This window comes from Monopterus albus, unplaced genomic scaffold (genome assembly GCF_001952655.1).
Source record: "Monopterus albus unplaced genomic scaffold, M_albus_1.0 scaffold71.1, whole genome shotgun sequence".
Taxonomy (NCBI): domain Eukaryota; kingdom Metazoa; phylum Chordata; class Actinopteri; order Synbranchiformes; family Synbranchidae; genus Monopterus; species Monopterus albus.
The window spans coordinates 1,238,842-1,254,018 of record NW_018127951.1 but is presented as its reverse complement, the minus strand read 5'-3'; the positions used below and the strand labels follow the sequence as shown (position 1 = coordinate 1,254,018).

Genomic DNA, 15,177 nt, shown 5'->3' with positions numbered 1-15,177 from the left:
GCTGTGTGGACTGAATGTATATAATACATGAGTTTCACTATTTGAGCTGAATTACTGAAATAAATGGACTTGTCCATGATATTGTAATTTATTGAGATGCACCTGTATATGATAGCATGTTTCTAAATGAGGAACCATGGATTTTTGTATTGTGGGGGAAAAGATGATGTACTAGTATTGAGGACCTTTATTTAAAGACCTGAAAGTTCCCAGAGACCTGAAGGGGTCCTTCAATCATTGTTTGTTTATAGCGATGTATATTAAAGAAAGAAAGCTGAACACTCTCCCACTGGAGAAGCTGAAATGTGCAGACATCCTAAGCTCTTTTCTTCTGTTGATTACATTTATGTTCCAATTTAGCATATTCTCAGCAGGATTTCTTTTGTGCTGCTGACATCAAGTCTATACTTAATCAATTTGAAGTAATTTATGAAAAAACAAAATGTGACAAAATGTGTATTTATAAATATAAAATTTACTGATTCGTTAAGTTAGGTCACTCATTTGAGCAGAGGTCCACAATCACTTTTCCACTGTGACAAATGATGGGATGAATAGTAATGTGTGTGTAAACCCTGCGATGGATTGGCGACCTGTCCAGGGTGTACCCCGCCTTCGCCAGATTGCCGGCCGGGATTGGCTCCGGCCGCCCCCGTGACCCCGCTCAGGGAACAAACGGTAGAAAATGAATGAATGAATGTGTGTGTGTGTGTAAACTTTTTTTCGGAGAGTGCCCACAAAGAAAAGTTACTTTTCTTCCTGGGTATATTTTGTTATTATCATGGACATGGCATCACCACTTTGCAGAAATAAAGCCAAAATGCTGTGACTGTGGCGGCTGCCATCTTGATTTTTTGCAACTAGATTCTGCACAGTAACAATCAGAAGTGAAGTGACAGCATCAAAATTGTCTAAAGCTGTCAGATCAACTGACATAATATATATAATCAAATAACTTGTTGAAAACAAACTTGCCAAACATTGGCCACTTGTACACACATCAGCGTTAAAATATTTACCAAAACCAACAGGACTGTCCTCTGGGGAAAAAGGCATGGTTTTTTATTTTTTTAAGTTTCACACGTCCCATCCACTAACATAAGAGGCAGAGTTTAGGGCCTATACTGCCACCAGGGGGCGATCACGTCGTTGTGGCTTCACCTCCGTCCATCTTTTATACAGTCAGTGGTTATTTACATTGAGCTGGAATGCAACCTGCCCAGTCTGTGATGACAGACAGAAAAGAAAAATACAGTTAATAAGAGCAATGTAAAAAGTAATGAGGACAGAGTGAACATGGAAAATCTGCAGAAAAACTGAATTTAAAAGTCGAAGAGAAAAGAGTCTCAGACAAGAACACACTAAAGTGACAGAGAAAAGTGAGAGCGGGCAGGTGCCAAGTAAAGACAAAGCGCCTGTGGCATGGAGTTAAAGGAGAAAGGTGGTGCAGAAGATGAAAATGCATCCTGACAGATGATAAAAAGAGAAAATGGCACTAAAGCTAGAGCAGAAGAACTGCAGGAATGAAGTGACAAAATGGAGGGAGAGGACTGCTTTGATATTCAGCCTGTAAAGTGAGGAGGGTTTCAGTCTATCAGCTCAGGGACGCCGACGCACTCAACCAAATCATCCGTCTCATCAGTCATTCAAAACCATCAGTCAGCCAGGAAATCGACCATCATACAGATGCGGTCACCTCAGACTAACACCAAATAGACTCGTCTGACTTGGTGACATATCCCACTGCCTCCCCTCTGACTGGTGGAGAACATCAGTCAATCAGCCGGTCATCACTGCTGAAATCTGGGTGTGTTTTGCCTCTGTTCAAACATGATTGCCTGGTTCACTTCAGTACCATCACTCATTCTGAGCTGCCCCCATTGAGGGAGGGGTGTTCACAAGTGAGATGGACGAACCTTATTTATCAAATGGGACATTCTGGGTCAGTGTCATTTGGAGAAGGCACGGCATCTCGTACTTCATACTACAGGTAGTAATAACAGTTTAAAGGCTTGATGGCTGCTGCTTTGAAAGAGTGGTGGTTTTACTGCAGCATCAGGGCACTGACTGAGAAACGGATGAACAGAAAGGAATGCAACATTACCAGCTGAGTTGTTAGGTTTTAAACTTTGTCCCTCTGACATCAAAGCCATGGATTTATATTCTTCATTCTATTTTTGCAGTGTGATCACTGGTAAACCTCATCGCTCCATCAGCAAACCGTCCCCGTCCCAGTCCTCGACTACCGCGCTTCATTTCCACCTACCCCTGCCCTACCCACTGCTGATTCCCTGGGTCAGGTGTGTTCAGTCAATCAGAAGCTGGAAGATGCCATCTTAGATGAATGTGGAGTGAGGAGAGACAGTCATTTGGTATCTTCTGACTGACTGAACGCACCTGATCCACTTAATCAGCATCAGTTCAGCTGCATAAAAGACAACTCTGGCCAAATGCATCACCTCTCAAATATCTGTTTGTCTTTAACAGAAGCAGCAGATCAGGTCCTACAATAATAGAAAATACCAAGAAACACCAGATAAGTGAAGTAAATGAGAGCATACAGTCAGCAGCTTTCAGTATCTGCTGATCTGTTCCAAACTGTTTATTCATTATTTGTTCTCATTTTCAGCAACTTTAGTGTGTGACATAACAGTTTCATCTAGCAAACACAAATGGAACCTTTCTATTTTAGTACAAATATGAAGCCAGGCGTGACAGCATGTCTCCACCTACTCAGCATATAATGCCTATGGTATGCATGTTGGATAAGGATAACGGAGCCAGTTCTGCTCTGCATCCCTCTGCAAAGCAAAGAAGAAACATATTTGCTTGCTTCCAGTCCAGTGTAAACAGGATGAAGTGACAGAGGTAGTCATTTTTAAACATAAAATACAATTGATCAAAACTGTTGTAAAGGCAAAAGTGATTTAGTTTCCAGTTGCATTTCACAATTAAAATCAAAAAACAATTGTAATAAGCAGAAATCCCCCGGTGTAAGAATCTGTCTCTAAACAGCTGGATGTGCTTGAATGTGACCCCGAGCCTCTGTTGGCTTTGAACTCAGCAGTGAAAATGAAAATCAACATCTGTGTCAGGAAGCAAAGAAAACAGATTTCCTTTGAAACTGACGCCCATGGATATTTGAAAATGTTTGACTGCTGCCAGAAACGTGTAGCATCCGTCCTCACCATTTAACAGACAGCATTAACCTTCAGTCCAGGCACAAATCACAAGGGACAAAACAAAGAAGGAGATTTGTGTCTAAGCTCCAGGCAGGAGGAGGTGGTGAAGGTCTGTGCCTGGCCATGAGATGGGGCTTAACACAGGTGGGGGGCCCGGGAGGTGGAGCTGGGCGGAGGGAGAGAGAGCTGAGGGACTCGGCTCGGACCATCTGCCAGCCTCAGACCTCTGCCATCACACGCAGACAAACGCGAGCATCCTTCTGCCTTCTTACACAAAAATACATGACGTGTCCAAGGCGACCACGACAGGGAGGACACCGAAGCCAAACATGTCTTTATACACTGTGCATTCATTTCAGTAGCTGTTCCTGGGGAGAGAAGATGCTCATTTATACTTTGTGACTGCTCAACAAAATAAATATTGAATTACAAAAAAACATAACACAATGCATCTTAGGTGTGTATACGGCATGGGTGTTTTCAGCATGGTTTAGTCTGTGTGTGTGTTGGCAGGATGAATACTGGGTCTGGCCCTTCTGTCGACTCCCTGTGGATTTAAATATCCCTCAGGATAAAATAAGCCTCGCCCGTCCACTCTCTCTCCATCCACCCGCCTTCCTGTGGTTCTTCTGTCTGTCGCTCCAGTTCTCTACTACTTCACTCATGTGAAGAGTCACATGACTGGGTGGCTGCACTCCAGAGTAATATTTGGCTCCTGACTTTCAGTTTTAGTCTTCATAATCCTATAAAAATGTATGTTAGTTTTAATCAACAAGAGATATTTGTCTAGTTTGTTTTCCATGTTGCTGCTATCTTTGCTGCGTACAGTTACCATGGTTACAGGTGTTTGTGAAAAAGGCTGTCGATTTGTTCACACACACACACACACACACACACACACAGGATCCACGTGTCTCTGCTCTGCACAGCAGTGAGTGATTCAGAAGCTGATTCACTCATATTTGGACTAAAGCCCAGTTTAGTTGGTTTAGTTTTAGAACTTACGCTGTTGAATATCATTTACACAAATAGTTCCCTGGAAGCTCCAGACGTTTGACTGCCCACATGGAATATATGGACTCCAAAATATAATCAACTTAAATGGTACAAACACTTCCACAGCATGAAATATTAGGTTGCAACAGGTTTGGCGGCTAAATCGATGCTTGAGCAAGAGATGTTTGAGGCGGTGGAGGAAACTTAACTCTATCAGGAGCTACAGTTTGAATTTCTGTGGGTTTGATGAGGTGTCTTTTAATAGTGAAAGAGAATGAACACCTGTACAGGACATCTGTACTAAACCAAAACATTTAGGATGACAGAATATTAATATGGCCCAGAGAATGATGTCAAATTGTGTCTTAGCCCAGTTTGGATCCATCAGTCATGTCAGTTTTGGGCATATAACCCCAGTTCTTGCCTCACTCCATTGGCTTCCTGTTTGTTTTAGGATTGATTTTAAATTGTTGTTTGCTTATAAGGCTGTACATGGTCTAGACCTTTGAGATACCTCTGAGCTTGTTCATTTTTATGCTCCAGAGAAGACACTTAGGTTTTATTAACCAGTTGTTCCTAGAGGTGCCTAAACCCAGACTGAAACATTGGGGGGGGACCAAGCTTTTTCGGTTCGGTCTCCCGTACTGTGGAATGGTCTACCACGGGATTTAGATCTGCTTCGAACCAGACTGTTTTTAGATCACTCCTTAAAGCGCACGTATTCACAGGCTTTTAACAACATCACTGATGTAATAATAATAATAATCACCTTTATTTGGCCAAGTATGTTTATGTATTTGTATTTGTATTTATTTTATTGTGTAGATGTGATTTATCTTTTTTTGCTTGTTTTACTGTAAAGCACCTTGTAACCTAAGTTTAGAAAGGTGCTATATAAATGTTGCTCGCTTGCTTTTCACTGGCCACCATATTAAATCTGTTTAGTTAAATAAAAATGGTTTTAAGAAAAATGGCATTCAAGAAAGAATTACCAGCTTATATTCAAAACATTTACTGAAATCTCAGCAGCTTTCTCAGATAAAATAGATACAATCAGTAAAGTTTGCTGTAGAAACACAAAGGATGAAACTGTAGTTCTCAGATTAACATGGCAGCTTGACATCTTCAGATAACTTTGTTTGCAATCTGCTTTTCAGTCACAACATTGGGAAACATGGAAATTATTTTTGATGGTCCAGTAATGTACAGTGACAACAGAACAGAAGTTTGTGTTTTTAGAAAGTTGTTCACTCTGGAGCCATAAAAACATCACAGTATCACAATGTTACTAGTGAAGATGGGCTTTTCCCCGGTTTAAAGATTCATCCTCAGTCATATCTTCACAGTTTAGTGTGTGTGTGTGTGTGTGTGGCACGTGTTACTCAGTGGAACTGAGAGGAGAGAGCAGGGAGGATTAGTGACTTAATCAAACTGGTAATGATGGTTATTAATAGAATCTGAGTGAGCTGTTATTTCACTGAGGAGAGCTTTTATGTGTGTGTGTGTGTGTGTGTGTGGACACATCAGATGTTAGATCCGCAGGGAGAGAACGTTAGTCTGTGACTGGATCAAATCCATCAGATCCACCTACTAATTAATGAAACCCATCAGTCTATTTATCCAGTCATCCATCAATCATTTGTTCAACTTCCAGCCCAGCTAATCACCCGTCCATCTACTAATCATTAGGCTATCTATCCATCCATTTATTCAATCATCCATATGTTCATTAATCCACCAGTCTATGTATCCATCAGGTCTGTCATCCATCCATCCACTCTTGATTGCTCTTCGATTCATGCAGTAGATCTGTCCACCTGTCACCTCATCACTGAGTGGATGGATGATAATCTATCCACCCATCTTTTCCTCTCTATTCATCATGTCCATCCATTCATCAGTTTAACTGTATAGTCGTCCAGTTATTTGTCCATCATCCACCCATTCTTTTCTCCATCACTCATCATCTGTCTGTGTGTCCACCTGTAAATCCATCACTCACTTCACCGGTTTGTCCATGTGTCACCCACCCAGTCGTCAAGTCGTCTATCTCTCCACTATCGACTCATTACTTGTTTTCTCGCTCCAGGTCACCTGACACATAACTGATGGTCGTATTGGCCTATTGGCACAAACCACACAGAACAGTCTATTTATTGTGTGCATGTGTAAATATTTGGATGTTATGGCATCTGTAGTTAAGGTGTGGTTAGGTTAGACAACCACAGTACTTTAGGTTGGGGGGTGGGGCTGTGGTTAAAGTTAATAGTAGTGAGGAACGTCAGACTCGCTCAGAGCCCACTCTCCACATCCACACCTCCATGTTTCGCCTCGGTACGTTAATAACACATCAGTTCCTGCATGTTTATTGTAAAAGCTTATGTTTGTGTTTTCACCCTGTTTGTGGTTTATGGATATGGATGGTATGTTGTTCACAGTTTACATCTATTGGCTTCAAAATATTTACTTCTCTACCACATGTCCATATCTAATTGTTCTGTGGTTGGTTGGTGTGTGCACGTACATGCAGACCTCTCATTACTCCATGACCCTCCTTTGCTGACAGGAGCTCATTTGCTCTTTGGACTCTCAACCTATTCTCCTAAACACCAGGCTGAACATAATTTTTCTCCATCTCGCACTTCTTATTTATTTGCTGTTTTCACACATTTAAAGCTTACTCATAGTAATAGCATGGGAAGTCTTTTTGCACACTAGTGTCCGTTTTACATCCTGCTTGGACAAAGTTCAGTTGTTCTTCTGACTGGGGGAGTTTGTCATTACTGTTTTATGTTGTTTTTGTCTGTGGCTCACGGCAAAGGATTGTTGGGTTGTAACTGGATGTTTTGTTTTTAATGACAGGCCTATTATAAAAACTTGTTTTCTATATAAAAGCTCAGAGTAGAAAGTTTCAATCATCACCAGCAGTTGGGTAAATGTAACCCCAGTCCACAAGACTTCACTTAACCCTCTGCACCGCCCTCACTCCTCCTCTCTGTTCCCTCCCTCCAGCCAGAGACGGCTTTGAAAAGAAGGTGCAGGAGGAAGAGGTGCACAGAAAGATGGTGTGAAAATCAGAACTTCAGCTGAGAGAAGAAACCTTTTAGCACATCCAGAAGCTAAATTGCAATCACATGTTATTCACCTCAGATGTCACTCATGAATATGCTTATCAGCCTTCGATGTTAAAGCCCAGATTTAACTTTACAGTGTTTAGTGTTCAGCAGCTGCAGTGTAAAGTTAATATTGATACTGTATGTTGCATCTCTTCCTCCCCCTTATAGTTTTTCTTACTGATAATTAGTCAAAATATTAATAACCTTGCATCATATTTAAATATTTCCCACAGTGAGTTATAATAGCAATAACCTTGTCAGCAGCAGTTAGGTTCTGATGCTAGTTCTCAGGAACTAAATGAAGGCCAAGTTCCATAATTATAATAACACTGGCCCCTTACAAAGCACCATAGCACTACCACAGAATGCATTGCAGCTAAGAAACATGACTTTCTAAATCAACTGTCGCTACATCACCTCCATCTGCTTAAACCCAAAGCATTCACTGCAAGTCAAGGCTGCTGCATAGCAGCTGTGGAGACAGATGATCAGAAATGGAAACCAAACAAAAATCAGAGGAAAAGTGCATTTACAAAAAAAAAACCAACTTATCTATAGCTTTTCCCTGAAACGTGCCTGAGATCAGATTGAGGATAACTGTACTAATAAGTGCACAGAATAAGTCTTGGTTTCAAAGGAGTGGTTTTAATACTGGTGGGAGAAAGAAAATACAAAGAGGAAGAAGAGTAGCTTCATTCAGACACAGAGAGCAGTTCTCTTTAATCTGGGACCTCTGGATTGGATGAGGACGCGTGCACACACACAGCTATCAGGGTTTGTGTTATGAGGGGAGGAGACTGTGCTGTGGTTGCCCCCTGTGGCTGAGGTCAGCTGTGGCTCAGGAGGTAGAACAGGTCGTCTCTTAACAGGTAGATTAGCAGTTTGATTCCTAACTTGTCCAGTCAACACATCAGAGTGTCCTTGAGCAAGACACTGAATCCCCAGTTGCTCCCGGTGATGACACTGCTGTGTGAATGTGGCCAAGTAGTGTGAAAGCGCTTTGAGTGTGCTGTAAAGTATAGACAAGCATCAAAGTATAAGACCATTTACCATTTGTACTGACAACAGAAACAAACATACAATTGCCTCCTTTTACAAACGAAAACATACATTGACTGATGTGCACAAAGTGCTAATTCCTCTGCAGGTTGTTATTGATCAGTGATGTCACCTTCAACCAGTCCTGTGATCATTCTGAAGAAGCCCACCCTCTATTCCATGACCCTGCCCCCCATCAGATCACTGCTCCCCCCCTAAAAAAAGGCGCAGCAGCCTATAGACAGAAGAGGGCTGGACTGTCAGCTAAGCCAGACTGTTTCTCTCCCATCCACTTATCTCTCCTCATCTAAATAGGAGCTGCAGCAGCATCCTTCCCATAAGACTGTGCTGTCCGGGTCTGAACCACAATCTCATTAACCAGACATATCGGCCTCTGCAGTACAGAGGCCTTCCTCTGGAGCTGTCACTCAACCGTCCGATTATTTAAAACTGACACGTCTGCATCCTCGCTGTGTGCTATCACTGGTATCAGTAACCAGCTCGCTGGCAGAGAGGGGGTGGTGCTGAAGGCAACGGGTGATGTTTGATTCAGGCATCAGATACAGCAGCAAGTTGCAGTGAAGAAGATCAGACTGGCTGAATACTTCAGTTTTTCATTTACTGTAGATGTTCCTCTTGTCTCTAATCAGAAGTGATTCACTTCTCTGATTCAGAGAAGATGTACTGTATCCGCTTAACTCATGATTTTATAGTCCTGATCTTAATCTTGCAGAAGTAAAGTTCTACAGCTGCCGTGTTGCATTAACAACTCTAACTGAAAATCTCAGTGCAACTTCAGCCAAAATTTAACATTTAGCTGCCAGTGACACACAGCCAGCAGTGGAAGAGGTGGTCAGATCATTTACTTTGGTAAAAATGACAATTCCACAGTGTAAAAATACTGTTACAAGTCCTGCATGCAAAATGTTGTGCCGTCTCCTAACCGGCAGATTAGTGGTTCGATTCCCAGCTTGTCCAGTCCACGTGTCGAAGTGTCCTTGAGCAAGACACCGAACCCCCAGTTGCTCCCAGTGATGACACCGGTGTGAGAATGTGAGTGCTTGGGAGTGTGAATGGCCAAATAGCGTGAGAACGCTTTGTGTGCTGCAGTGCATAGAAAAGCTCCGTACAAGTATAAGACCATTTTATTCTGTCATTGTATTTTGGTAAAGCATCCAATTGGTTTTAAATGTCCTACAGTATATAAACTGACAATGAGATGTTTTACAAAAGCTAAATGTTCCCTGTGCATGTAAGTGTTTGAAACAATATTGTTCCAATCACAGAGTTTGGTTTGATATTCAACCTTCACTCTTCCTCTTCAGGCTGTTGCAGATCAGATCCAGTCATCACATCGGTTGACCGCCCCTCCCTGATGAAGAAATACTGAAGCCCTCCACATCAAGTAGGTGTGCTTCATTTAAAAACTGCTGCTTTCTTCCAGTCAGGACCCAGTATCTGACTGGAACTACTGGGTCTAGTTTCCTTTTGTATTTTTACTGAACGTTTATGTCCTTACCATCCTGATGGCAAATGGCACTTGATTAGATTCGATGCAGTGTCGAAACAAATCCAACTTAAGTGCAGTGATGAGTGAGAAGCCTGAGCAGAAGGTTGTGATGGATGTGACAGAAGCCATGCAGATTGTTTGAGGAAACCAGTGCTGTGCTGACTTAGCTAAGTTCATAGCTGCTGATATTCAGAGTGGATGTGCTGCAGCTGTCTCTCTCTCTCTCTCTCTCGCTCTCGTTCATCCACAGTGGTAATTTCAGATCCAGCAGTCAGACACCTGCGTCTCTATTTGATAAATATTGAATCTGCCAAAGTTAGAAATTGATCTTTAACAAGGCCAACACAAACATCCAGTACACACAAACCATCATTACACCCACATCTACACAGTCTCACACACATAAATCTATTCTCTCTACTCTGGAACATGTTCTCTCCTCTTGAACCTACAGTATCACTGGTTAATGGGTTAGTGATGATTTGTTGTGCATGTACTAGTTTTGTTGCTGTCTGACATCCAGATACACACACACACTGTAAACACACAAATAGACGTACAGCTGTGTGTGATGTACGTCTGTGTTTGCACAGAGAACACAGAGAAGGTGTGACAGGCATGTTGAGTCTGTGCAAGCCACCGGCTGTTTCTGAGAGGCCAGTGTGTGTCCGTGTGTGTGAGAGCAGTCTGTCTTTGTGTACCTTGTAGTCTTCTGCAAATGGAGCTGAACAAATACAGTAACATAAATACGTTCTGAGTTGGATAAAGATATGAAAGGAGGTCTGATGTGTCACGCTGCAGCAGGTGCTGCAGAGCGTGCTGACTGCACGTGTACAATCATAATAATGAACACTTTCCTGGCAGCATTGTTAGAATATGATTCTCTATTATATGAGCTTTTTTTTTTTTTACCTAAAGTTCATCTTTATCAAATCCATAGAATGTACCTTGTTTAGAAACATCTTCAAAGTTATTCCAAATTCTGACTCTGGCTGTTGGACGATAATAGTAAAAATACAATTACAGCACAAATGTGTTGCTTTAAAATTGTACTCTGATACAATTACAAATTACTTGTTTGAAAAAATGTGTGGTGGCGCAGCGATGAGAGTGATTAGAGTTGTCGCTTCACAGTAAGGAGGTTCCAGGTTTGAGCCCCGGCCGACTCAGGCTCGTTCTGTGTGTGTGTGGTTGTCTGTCTACATGTCAACCCTGTGATAGCCTGGCGACCTGGACCCCGCCTCTCGCCCAGTGTCAGCTGGGATTAGTCTGGCAAACAAACATTAAGAGAACTTTCACTGTTTTTCTCAACTTACTGATTAAAAAAACAAACCAAATGAAAACTAGCAGGTCTACCTGTTACAAATGAAAGTGCAGAATATTTAGTAAACATAAAATACTCCCCTTTTTACAGGGTAAACAGATTTTGTGCTTTGTTTCAGTACATGAGTTAAGAACATCCACCTTGTTTAACAGATCAGACGGTTTATGATTAGGTTCATTAATTGTTTCTCCAGCGATTCCTTTCTTTGTGTGCAAATAATGCACATTACACTGGTAGCAGTAATGTTAATTATGTACATTTAATTTAAATGTACAGTTATGTATGCTATATGCACTTGACACCAAAATGCCTCCCTCGGTGGTTTGGTTAGAATAAATGTAAATTAAGGTTAGAGGAAGCGTCTCGACGTGAAAGCAGGTTTTGACAACAGAGGTGCAAGATGAGGTTTCACTGGAGACCAGAGCGGTGTTGTGAGACTGAAGTGTTGTCAGTTGTCAACATGTACACGGTAGTATAGCTGTCTTTATTGTGCAGTGTTGTAATAGTAATCCTGCTAATGTGGTCGCTTTACTTCCTCTAACTTTGACAGAATACAGTTCCCTTTTTTTGTTTGGGTTCCATGTATTCCATTACTCCCTGAGCCTGGTTACCACTTAACCATACATCACAAGAAAAATGTCAGTGTTTTAGGTCATCGGAGTTGTGGTGCAGTGTTTGACAGGTTGTGGTCTCACTGGGTTATGAAAGTCAGTCTGAGCGGGGGACGCTTATCAGCAGTGTAGTATTATAAGAAAACTGAGATTTCCATAAAGCTTTTAAATACTTGCATCTCATCTTTTTAGACATGAATCAACATCATGTGAATGTGTTAACATTGTCAATGAAATTTAAAGATTAGAGAAGAAGTGCAAAGAGCTCCAACATTTAATGGCAACTCCAGCTGCTGTGAAACTTTATGAGGCAGCAAAAAGCATGCGGTTTTAAAAAACGATTTTATGAAACAGCAGACATGTTGATAAATCTGAATTATGAAACTATAAAAGTCATGTGATGGATCACCCACAACACCTCAGCAGCACCACCTCCTGTCCTCACCGCTGTCAGCGTGGCCTTAATCTGCTCTGCTGGGCTCCGTAGACATACATGAGTCTGAGTCTGGGTATCCTCATGGCTGCCTGTCCATGCCCTCTCTGTCCTGTACCTGAGTACTGGTACATATTACTCTCTTGGGAAGCAAGGACACATCTGTTTGCCTGCAAAAAACAAGTGTATCAAGGACGTTTCTGCTGCCTCTTAAAGCCGTGGCGAGGGCAGCTTGGCTCTGTGCTGCAGCTGCTGTAAAGCAGAGCAGGGAAGCGGCTCTGCAGTAACGATGGTTTTATAGGCAATGAAAACTAACAGTGGATAGCCTCTGATAGTGTTGGTGGTACCATCAGAGGCTAATAGCATTTATGGGCTTTTGGATGTGAACAGGAACGGGAGTATAAAGACTTGTCGCCTCATTTGTTGCTGCTGTCTTGTTTCTGAACAAAAGACCTTGTGCAAACCTTTAGAAACTTTAAGATGTAGAGATAATGTTTTCTCTTTCATTAATATCACCCAGTGCTGCAGCAGTGAGTCTTGGAAGGCTTTGGGAAACAGCTGTGAGAACAGACATAAGGACTGACAGCTCTCATTTTTAGGGAACAACTTGTGAACTGTAGTTGTCGGTCAGATTATCCCTGGCACTGCACGGTGAGCGCCAGTTTATTAAACAGATATTTGCTAGCTAGCCATCTGTTTATCAGATTTTATTTCTCCATCTCTTGTCATGTACAACATATCACCAGATAAAATTTGAAGGTTTTTCAGCTGAGATTGCTTTTCACTTGGCAAACAGTTTGGGTGTGGCAGGACTGAGTCTGCTCCACAGAGAGGAGCAGTGCATTCTGACTAAATCCACAAACAGCATTTTGACTGCCAATTGCTCAATTCTCAGAACAAATTCATCTCCTCATTGCTGACTGAATGGGTTTTCAGCTGTGCTACTGTAGTGTCCCTTTGTGAGCAGGATCTTTCACAGCTGCTAAACTCAGTTTGCTGCGAGGGGCCAAAACTGAAAGAACACTTCTCTGTCATACTTTCATGGAAGCCAAGAGAAGTGGCGTGCTAACTCCTAAACAAGACTCTGAATGTTTCTGCTGGCTTTATTGTAAAGAAAAGTGTATCTGTGTTCATTTGTTTGTGAGGGTTCACACCTCATCTCACAACATCAGTGTGACTGGTTCTTCAACATGGTTTCAATCAACTAACCCTCACTGTGTCCACAATGTTAATGACTGTGCTAACAGTAGTGATCTCACTAAAAAGTAAGTTCCTAGTTTGTTTCTCAGCTTGAGGTAGTTGAGTCTCTGCGCTCTCTTCAACTATCAGTCAGGCTGTGATGAACCCACTGTCCGCTACCTGCTCAGCAGACAGATGCAGTTATAAACCCGCTGGTGAAGAAAGCAGAGCACTGGGCAGCTGGAGCCAGATGTCTTTACTGAGAGTTGGTGGAGATCAAACTAGAGCTAACAGAGTGAGTATTGGACTAAATGTTGCTCTGTGGCAGCAGGCTCAGTGAGGGCCCAGCTGCAGACACACTGGCCAGAACACCTCGATGAACCCCAGAGGTTATGAAAAGCAGCGTTCCGATATTTACTCATGTACTTAGAGTAAAATTACTTTGACCCTTATGTACTATGCACAGTTAAGAGTTGTGCAATAAAAGTGAAAATAACTGCTGTTAATGCTGCACTGGTGCAGCCTTTGAAATGCATTCATAATCATGAATCATCGTTTTGTCTCCAACCTTCAAAATGTGCAAATGGACTGGAAGGAATGCCTTTCAAACAACTCAGACTTTTTGGCTGCCAAAAAGCAGATGTCTTGACTCTGAAATATCAAAATAGCTGAAGTCTTTGTGCGTGCTCATACAAGCTGGGAAAGTTTCTGTATTTCTATATAAGAACTTCATCTTTTCTTTTAGTAAAAAGCATGTTAATTAGTGATGATTTCCACATTTGCCATTTTGATCTACAGAGGCTCAGAACAACGACAGGATTGCTCCAAAAATAATGCATGATACATATACTTTGTGTTCTTTTGTATTCTCTTGCCGGTTCTCATCATTTTGAATCTATTGAGATGCATTCTTTCTGAGATCATGTAGCCACATGCTTGCAGTTGCAGATAGGAGTCCCTGCATGGAACAATAGCAATGAGTAGGCGTGCTGAACAAAAGCCTCTCAGCCTGTGACAGATTTTAGCTCACTGCTAATGGAAACCAGCGCTCAGACTTAAAGCGCAAAGAAAACGATCATCTCTGCTCGCTTAGAACAGAAACCACAGGGGAGGAATAAATTAATGAATAGAGGAGAGAATGAAGCCGTAGGAAAATAGAGGATTTAATAAATGCAATGGAGACAATAAATTTGTGATGACTATTATTAGTGCAGGTATTGTATCTCTAGGTTTTGACTTCACAGCTCTTGGAAGAACAATAGAACAGTGAGACTATTTATTATCAAGATGTTTCCTCTGCTGCTCAAAGTCCACATATCTTCTAAGCGTATTCATCTGTTAGGAAGTAAGCACCTGCAAAGATGTAGATGTGAAGAGGCAGTGATTATTTCACTCCACATTTTCCCAATGCTGCCAAGCACAAGGTGGGGAGCTGAATGCTTAGAACAGGACCAGAATGGAGACAGATACATCGTTTGCAGCGTGATTGAGCACAAGGAAATAAACACAAACTCAGTAATCAAGTAAAAGTAGCTTTTCCTCGGTCATGTTTGCATTTCCACCATGTGTGGAGAACCATGGATTTTAGGGGAGTCAGTTAAAAGGCTTTGTTTCAGGCACAAAAACACAGGACTGTTGTCATTCTGCTTTGATTTGATTTATTTATTCTTTCAAGCATGTAAAGACAGTTGATATGTCAACACACATAATTTTACACATATCCACAAATGCTAATCCATTATCAATGTGCTTATACCTAGTACATGCTTGAATGGAGTAGGAAGAAGT

General features: G+C 41.7%; 1 protein-coding gene across 7 annotated transcripts in view; it reads left to right on the top strand.

The window, feature by feature from the left end:
* The window catches only part of LOC109963241 (leucine-rich repeat and fibronectin type III domain-containing protein 1-like protein), a 242,384-nt gene that overhangs the window by 169,419 nt on the left and 57,788 nt on the right, over positions 1-15,177 (top strand). For 6 of the 7 annotated variants that reach the window (XM_020605601.1, XM_020605602.1, XM_020605603.1 and 3 more), the window contains one exon: positions 9,658-9,737. The gene's annotated coding sequence lies outside the window, so the exon portion shown is untranslated. Of the gene's footprint in view, positions 1-9,657; positions 9,742-15,177 lie in introns of all 7 variants that reach the window. The other variant, XM_020605600.1, reaches the window with a different exon arrangement.